Source organism: Glossina fuscipes, unplaced genomic scaffold, assembly GCF_014805625.2.
Source record: "Glossina fuscipes isolate IAEA_lab_2018 unplaced genomic scaffold, Yale_Gfus_2 0, whole genome shotgun sequence".
Classification (NCBI taxonomy): Eukaryota; Metazoa; Arthropoda; class Insecta; order Diptera; family Glossinidae; genus Glossina; species Glossina fuscipes.
In genome coordinates this window covers 3,130,241-3,139,916 of record NW_023998414.1, presented here as the reverse complement: position 1 = coordinate 3,139,916, position 9,676 = coordinate 3,130,241, and the positions used below count along the sequence as shown (strand labels likewise).

General features: G+C 24.3%; 1 protein-coding gene across 2 annotated transcripts in view; it reads left to right on the top strand.

The window, feature by feature from the left end:
* Nucleotides 1–2,025: 2,025 nt before the first annotated feature.
* Nucleotides 2,026–9,676, top strand: part of LOC119643952 — a 111,951-nt gene continuing 104,300 nt past the window's right edge. Inside the window, exon 1 of one of the 2 annotated variants that reach the window (XM_038043473.1) lies at nt 2,026–2,351. The gene's annotated coding sequence lies outside the window, so the exon portion shown is untranslated. Of the gene's footprint in view, nt 2,352–7,723; nt 7,986–9,676 lie in introns of those variants that run through there. The other variant, XM_038043464.1, reaches the window with a different exon arrangement.

The window sequence follows — 9,676 nt, the reverse complement described above, 5'->3', positions numbered from 1 at the left end:
AAATATGAATTCATTTAGTAGCGGATGGAAGCGTCTCAAGCACAATTTATGAAGCTCTAAAACCATGATCAGATATTACATAACATTTACGCATTGGCTATTAAAAACCGAAAAAAAACCTTCACAAGTTCTTATCACACCCTAGCAGCACATTAAAGGCTGGCAGCTAAAAACAAAGAAAATACATCACAATCTTATATCTCAATATTAACTAATGTCTTGGGTAAAAATAATCTTAATGGGCCAATTAACAAAGACCACTGATTCTATGCACTTATTAAAAAAAAATAAGCATACTTTTCGGCGATATAAATATGTACACATATATATAAACCATACTTTTAGACGATTTAAAATAAAATAAATAAATTTTATTAGGATCGGATATTTCTATTATTTAGAATAAATTGTATATTTTTTTTACAATTAAACTTTAGAGCAGAGAGATAGTAAATTTGAAAATAAGAAAAAAAAAAAATACCAAGTTCCACATTATTCGCGAATATATCAAAAATCTCTTGCCGTAAAAAACTCTTAAATCTCTTTGAATAACTCTTTCATAAAATAAAGTCCTTATTTTTTCGCCCCATTCCACAAACAGTGTACATCTACGCATACATATCATTCATATATGAAGCAGTAGTACAATAAGTAAACGCATCCAGGTTTTTGCAAAAGTTCATATTAACACTTTAGAAATTCATTTGGTAATCGCACATATATTCACAATGAGAACCAAAGAGATAACAACCCTGAGAGAGTATAAATAAAATGAAGAGAGCAAATTTCGAAAATTTGGTTTAACAGAAAAAGACTTGCTCACTTGCTGGCTATTAGGGAAAAACAGCGCCCTTATGTGCGTATTAAAGCGGCAAGTTAGTCTTGTAGTGAATGTCGTCTGAATGCTTCACTTGAGCGGTTAACAAACAAAGAAAAAAATAAATAAATAAGTAAGAAGAAAGAAAAGAAGAAAAAAAAAAAAAAAAACAAAACAAAATACGGAAAACAAAGCGAAACGCAAAATTAACGCGTACGCATATGTGTGATGATGTGATGATTTTAATAAAGATTGTGTAAGTGATTATTTATCATTTTTCTATCAAGGATATACACTGAAAATCTCAAAACATTCGCAAAAATCAAAAATGAAAAGAATTATGATATTAAAGAGGGATTTAATGAACGGACCTTACCAAAAAAAAAAAAACAGAATATAGTATAGAAGTCCAAGAAGCGTATATTGATAAGCTGTTCCCGTTAACTTCATTAAAAGCTGTTTAATTTTTGCAAAAAACAACAAAAAAAAAAGTAAGCGAAAGTCAATAAAATATTCAAGCGTAACTTAAGGCTTTGAGAAAAAAAAATAAATAAATAAATATAAATATCGAAGAAAATATATACTTTTTTAGCAGATAAAGAAAAAATCTTAAAGGATAGGATAAAAAAAAAAATAAATAAATAAATTTAATCATTATCTAAATAGCAAATGCACGCAAGTGAATTAAAAATGAGAAATGTGTTGTGCTTTAAAGGATGTTTCGAATGACTTGAACAAAAGTTGATAGTCATAAGAGTTTTTTTTTTTTTGTTTTTTTTGTTTTTTTTTTTTTTAATCCTTAAACGAATTTGCGAAAAAGAAATTTGCAAAAAAAAAAAAAAAAGAAACAATTTTACCAACAGTATAGAAATAATTTTATTGAGAATTAATAATGAACTCCTATTTAATTCAATTTACTTAACCATATACGCAATCACGAATATGTTACGATACGTTTAGATTATAAAATTTTCTAATTTTTTTTTTTTTTCTACTTTTGAAAAACATAAAGAAAAAAGAGAGTTAAGCATATTAATAAATTCACTCAGAACGTAGATAAGTGAAAACAACGTGACAATAGTAAACGTAAAGTTAAGTTTAAAAATAAAAAATATAAATAAATAAATAAATAACATATATCTGCATAATATCAATATAAAATTTTAAATCTAATTTAAAATTTTAAGATTTCGTCGTACAAGAAAGACAAACAGAATAAAATATAAAATAAATAAATTGTGAGCATAAAACTGAAGATTATTTATATTAAATATATTATTCCATGCAAAATGTATGACGAGACTATATCTAAGTATATCGATGTACATATACTTGATAATCTTATAGTTATATGAAAAGTAAAAAACGATTTTTAACGCAATTAAAATCTATCTGAGATGGCTTATGATAAAATATTTAATGCTTGGTATTTACGTGAATCAAATCATCGAATGCCTAAACCAAAATTATAAGGATTTTCGGAAATATATCTCTTATATCAAAAGGATGGATATGGATATGATGTAATCTCTAAGTAAGCAAAAATTCAGTTTTAATTTTTCAAAGTTTTTTTTTTTTTTTTTTTTTTTTTTTAAATTTCGCACTTAAGGACATTTGGTAGGATTTGGAAATATTTAAAACAAAAATTTCAAAAAGTTTTCTTACCATTCTCATGTATATATGCCGTTATCAGCAGTTTTATGTATTTTGGTATTAGAGAGGACGTAACAAGAAGTGAAGTTCGTTAACATCATTTTATTTTTTTATTTTTATTTTGTTTTCTTTCTTTCTTTTGAAGTCGGAATAATATTTTGTTATAACAAATGAAAACTCCTATTATAACTAAATGCAGCCAAAGGATAGGAGAAAATGCAAAAAAAAAAATTAAATAAATAAAATAAAAGAACTAAAAGTTTCCTATCTAGTCGTCGTAAGTAACATATATTTTAATTAAAACTTAGCAATGCTTTCATCATACTGCATACATACACTCGGCGTTATGGTAAGCGTCTGAAGCTCATAAAAACGCTCAAGGATAATGGAGATCATTAAATTAGAAAAATAATGTAGGAAATGAAACTTTTAAGCTTAACTATACATTTATACAAATAACAATAGTATCAACTTAATTAATAATAATAAAAAAAAAAAACAGTACATTAATGCGAGAATGCTAAAAAGATGTGGTTTTAATAGGAATAAAGACTAACTGACAAGTGTACGCTGTTTTTTAGTTATATCTTTTTGTTTAAACTAGGACATCGACAGAAGAAAGCAACTATTTAAGAAAGGATATCTTATGCTTATGCAACAGTATAATAATAAGGTCAAAATAAACAAACTCATCTTACTTTTTGGAGAGGATAATGGTATTGCAATCAGCTATTATTGCGAGAATGCATTTAAAAAGTAGACTCCATTAAATATATTTGAATGAAATATGCAGGTAAATGAGCGGAATATATACATATATATATACAGAGAGAGAGTGATATAAAGATAATTTAGGAAATTGGTATAAAATATAAGCGAGCACGTTAACTGAAAGCAATTTCTAACAGTCTAAATTATGAAGCGAGAAAGGGAAACAGAATACATTCATATTTAACATTTAACATATTTAATCTTATATTCTATATAAAAGGATTTTCAAGGAATATTTGAAAACATTGTTCAGTTCTAATATGCGTTTCGTTAAAATATGGTAAGAAGATAAGAAGGAATATAGTGGACCGCGACCTAAATAAGCCGACAGTTATTAATATGACAAATTTTCAAAATAACGCCTGATAATGGAACTGATCGAAAAAGCGATCCAATCCGAACAATTTTGCATTAACTTTCCATAATGTGAGCTGTATATTAAACACAGGAATATAAGACGGACAGACAAACTTATATTATATAAGTCTATCACGTCAAGCCCGACTGGGTATTGCATACATCCGCACAACATTAATGTATCCTTGCGATAGAAATGTTGTAGACTATAAAAAAGAAAACCAAATAAATTACTTATACTTAAAACGTCTAGACATTTCAAGAAACTAAATAGTTTTTTTTTTGCTGTTCATTAAGAATTATTTAATCGGGAAATCATTGAGGACCTTCAAGCATTTTCAACGTTATCCCGATTTTTTTTATATAAAATACGAAATCATGGAAGAAATACCATAAATACGTAAAACAATTTTTTTTTTTTTTTTTTTTTTTTTTGTTTAGATCGTTTCAGAACTGATATTAAAATCATCATATTTGTGTATCTGAATACGGATATATTATGCTATAACGTGTAATTAAAAACAAAAAAAATGATAATAAGCAAGAAAATAAGGTGTTAAGCTCTCTTACGACTTAAGTTTTTCAGAAATATTTTCAAGAGTCTTTAGGAACTTCAAAACGATTTTAGTTTTACTATGTACTTCAACATCAAGAAACGCGATTACACGAAATTCTAAAGAAAATTATCTAGATAAATAAAAAAAATAAATAAATAAAAAAAAAAAATAAATAAAAAAAAAAACAATCTTCAAGAATATTTAAGAAATTTTCAATTTCAATAGAGTAAATATATCTCTACAATATTGATCATAACATTTTAAAAAATAATGAAAGATGAATAAACAATAGATCACCCCATTATTGAAGCATTTATGTGAAACGACAAACAATTTCAAAAAGGAATGAATAAAATTTTTCAAAAGTAAAACGAAAAACATTTTAACATAAAATGTGAAAAAAAATAACTAAACTTTTTAGAAAAAGACCATAAAAACTTCTTTTTATATATATAGATACTTTCGATAGTATTTTCCAAAATCAAGTGCAAAAAAATACTTCGATTATATTAAAAATAAATAAATGAAACTCTTTACCGGAAAGCTTTCGATTGCTTTCAAAGGAAATTCTTTGCAAATTTTTAATTAAAAACATAAAGAATTATTTAAATTGAAAATTTAACGTAATATTGAATTAAATGAAACAGTTACAACAATTTCAATGAATAAACTTTTAAATATTCATCATGCAGCAATTTTAATGCAAAAACCAGAAAAAAAAGCCAACAATCTTAAAATTAATTACAGTAAAATTTTGACTTTAAAAATAATATGTACAAAAATATAAATGTATACATATATATATGTACATTTATACATATATGTATATAGGTTTATGATACCTTTTTAATTCTTTCAAACCGATTTTATGACAATTGCGATTATAATTTAAAAAGCTATAATTTTTTTTTTTTTTTCCAGAATGCATTGCCCATAAAGGACATTCAGAATATTAAAAGGATTATATTAAAAGTGAAACTTTAATTATATTTGTTGTTATTATGACGACCAATTGAAATAATTAAAGGAGAAAAGAAAAAAGAATTTTATTGTCGCAATTTCGCTGGGCCATGAAAATATAAACAAACATACATATATATATACATATACATATATGTATATACATATATATATACATAGGTAGATCAGTTTGCGTTGTCAACAAGGACATAAAAGGATAATGTTCAACATATTAAGTTTAATTATGTTGTAAAAAAAATCACTTAGCAAAAACTAAAAAAAAAAGAATAGCATAAAAATCATTACCACCTATTATGAAAAATATTTTCACTTGTAAATATATGCTAAGCAGAATAAAAAAATAATAACATAATATATATATATATATATATATACGTTATATACATTATATATATATATATTATACATATATATTATATTATTATCTTTTTATATATATATATGATGAACTAATAACAATTTTTGGTTGTAAAAGTTCTAAATTTCTAAACTAATTTTCATAATAAAAATCATAGGTTAAATACAAAACGAATTGAAATATAAAACGGAAATTTATGAAAACGAAATACTTCCAACACTTCATCTCAAACAAAACATCATACGGACATAATTGTATACATATATATATATATATATAGATTAAAAGTATGAATATGAAATATTGTAAGAATAAGGAGGAGTCTTTCAAGTGCTTATATAAATACGCAAAAAATAAAAAAAAATATATATAATCTTCAAAAAGATTTTCATAAGAAGTAATATTTCTTTTTTTAAACAATATTGCACAATAAATTTCTAAAACTGATATTAAAGAATAATATTTTAAAAATAAAATGCAAAAAAAAAAGGTTGTCCGACAAAGACAATAAGTACGATAATCAAATAATCAAATTTTAAATAAAGTCTTTTAATATTTTGACTTAAAAAAACTAAATAATATAGAAGAGTGGCAAACTTCTACATTTATGTTCAATAGTGTAAGAAAAATGGATAATTAGTCACTAAAAGAGAAAAAAAAACACTTCTTCTAAAGGCTATTAAGTAGACGTCTACCGGCCTTAAATAAAAAAAATTTGACGACAAATTACTGAAAGTGAATCAAATTCATATAATTATGAAAATTGAATCAAATGCTTGTATAGCCTAACACTAAAAAGTAAAATTCAAAAAGTAATAGGTTTTTTTTTTTTCTTCCTTTTTTTCCTTTTTTAGTTCTTCTCTTTTAAGAAAACATGCACTCCCTATCTGATCAATTGAGTGAATAAGTCAATAAATATAAGTGAACTCAATATTCAACTTATGAAAGTTTTACGTGCGAAAAGATAATGTATTCAAACTTATTTAGTGAAAAAAAAAAAAAAAAAAATTCCACTTAAATATGTTAAGAGGATATCAAAGGACAATGCCGAAAATCAAGAGGATGAAATAAATTATGAACTCTAAACGAAATCAATCACAAATCGTGTTTGTGAATCAATAGAAAAAAAATTCTTTCACTGTAACGTATTTACAAACTGATAAAAATTAAGCTGATGCCGCCAAAAGTATTTTAAAGGATTGTAAAGGATTTTGCAAATGGAAAAAAACAAATTTTTTTTTTTTTTTTTTTTTTTTTAAATGAACCCTTAAAGCGTCAACTAAATAATCAGCGTACCAGCGGAATATTGTGGATAATAATACGAATCAAACACTTGTAGTATTATTAAAGTAAATATATATATATATGTATATATGTGCTACACTAAAATCAAGGAAATTTCGATAATAATCGGATGAATTTTGTTTTTAAAATTAGAAAACAAGTAACCGATAAAGATAGATCTACAAAAATTAAAAAAACAAAAATTCCTCAAAAATAGAATTCGAATTTCGATTCTATAGCAAAAGGCGGTCGAGAAAAAAAAAAAAAAAAAAATGGCGACAAAAAATAATAAAAAATATTTCAACGTGAAATCAAATAATCGGTGAAAAAAAAAAAAAAATAAACATATTTCAATAAAGAATACGATGAAATTGATATAACAATAATAATAGTGTGAGATTGTTGAATGCTTTGAAAAATTATTGAAGGATTCGAGTGAAAATTAACATTTTAGGCTGCAATAAAAAAAGAAACAAAAAATTGAAACTCAATAAAACTTGATAAATTAAAGAGTAAAAACAATTTAAGACTTGAGAGCAATTTATTAAACACAACCGCATATTGAAGGATAATAACAATGTTTTATATGTATTTAAATCAATTCTTTAACCATACTTCCTATTGGGAATAAATAAGGTCATGTTAAGAAAACAAAGAAAATCAAGTCTTCTTATCTTATTTTTAAGAATAAAATAAATTTTAAAAAAATTATAAAGTGCTGGGGTAAAAAGTTTTTAACAAGGATTAAAGTAAAGTAAAACATTTATAAATTTTTATATTTCAAGTTTTCAACTTATAAAAGGTAATTAGTTAAAATTAATCCTTAAAAATCAATTTAAAAAAATAAATAAAAAACATAAACTTTGCAAAAGTCTACACTTTTTTTTCCTTAATTCAAGAACTACTTATTTAATGCAAATTTTTCGAGAGAAATAAAAAATCGCTTTTAACAAGAAGAAAAAAAATTTTAATTGATTACTTAAAAAAAAAAAAAAATATTGAAACTGATAAAATCGTAATGAAGGCGAAAAGCGGAAAAGCGAAAAATACTAAACATCATATATATATATATAACAACCTTATTAAATATTGATCAACATGCTATTAAATAGTTTAATTAAAGCAATTTACATTCTCAACTTTTTAAATAATTTTTATCAACAAGATGAGAAGTACATTGTAAGGATATTAAAAAGTCATATACTAGGTAAGTAAAGTATAAAAACTATAATAGAATGCAAAAAAAAAAAAAAAAACAAAAAAAAAGAAGAAAAAAGTTTTGTAAGAAATATTTTACAGTATTATTACTAACATTGTGAGTCATGGTGTACAAGTGTCTATTTGAAAAAATAGCAGAAAGAAAACTAGGTTAATGGCCTGGAAGGGATTAAATTGTAAATGTTGTATTGTCCTTTCTTTAAAAAAAAAAAAATAAATAAATAAAAAAAAAAATAAAATAGATACACACAAAATAAAATTGCAAATATATTGTTGCAATAACAACAACAACAACAATAATAATAATAACAACAACAACAACAACAATAACAACAAGAATAATAACAGTAACAACAAAAACAAGCACTAAGAACCTTAAGGTAACTTTTGTCACCCTCGTCAAGTAAGAGCCAACAGACATTTATGCCTAAGCTCTTAGATAGATATGTCATCTCCCAGTGAATGAATGACAGAATGAATGAATAAATGAAAGTACGATTTCAATAGCTTCCAGTTATGTTCTACTTACATTTATCACAAGCATTCACTCACGGGTATATTCCGAAGTAAGAAAGTTTTCAAATGTGAAAGTCAAAAACATTAATTTTTTATTTCATTTTTTTTTTTTTTTTTTGATGACATTTTAAAAAAGGTAGAAAGAATTTTTCTTATTTTTAAAGATTAATAGTTTGGAAATAAGAATAATTCATTTCGTGAACATTTAAAGTTTTTAATCAAAAATATCCTAATCTTTTCTTTCTTTCTCTATCTCTTTTTTTTTTTTTTTTTTTTTGTTGTTTTTTTTTTTTTTTATTACATTTTTCTCCCATATTTCGTTTGGTTTATGTTTTCATCATAAATCATACAAAAATCACATAAACTTTTTTGCTACTTTCTTTTTCCTACATTCTCTGTATATATACTCTCAAGTACGATAAAAGCAATTGTTTTGCGGTTGAAATGGTAGTGAGCAGCTATCTTAAAAACCATGCTATAAAATATCTAAATATGAATAACGTATGCCGCCAGAGATAACTTTGACATAATTTCTACATAACCTACGTAAGCAGCATAATACTACCATATATTCACTTTTACATGCATACCTACTATATACGTAAATATCTTTATATCACATATCCATAGTGAATGGGAATTTGTAATGGAATTTATTTTCTATTCCTGAAAATATTTCTAGATAAATTCAATATTTCATAGCCTCTTTATGAAAATTAAATGAAAATAAAAATATTTAAACTATTAAAACTGTACTTGCATGATATCCATTATCGTAATATTAATCACTTATTATATACTCGTTACTCACATATTATGTACTTAGTTATTAAAAGGTTTCGGTTAGTAAAAGTTAACTTTTTAAGGTAAATACAGTTATTTACACTTTCATTAAAATGAACGATCCTATTTCCTAACAGCTCCTTAGGCTTTGCTATAAAACTTGTTTATGCTCTATGCTCAAGTTAATGCTTAAATACAATTTAAATAAGCCATAAAAAAGATTGCTTAATTTCACGTTCGCATGCAATGTCTTAATAAATCATGTTGCAATTGCTGAAGTTAGTCTCAAATGACAGTTTCTAGTTTACAAAAAAAAAAAAAAAAGAAAAGGTAGCATACCTTTTGCCGTTAACCCCAATATAGAAAGTGTAGCATATATTA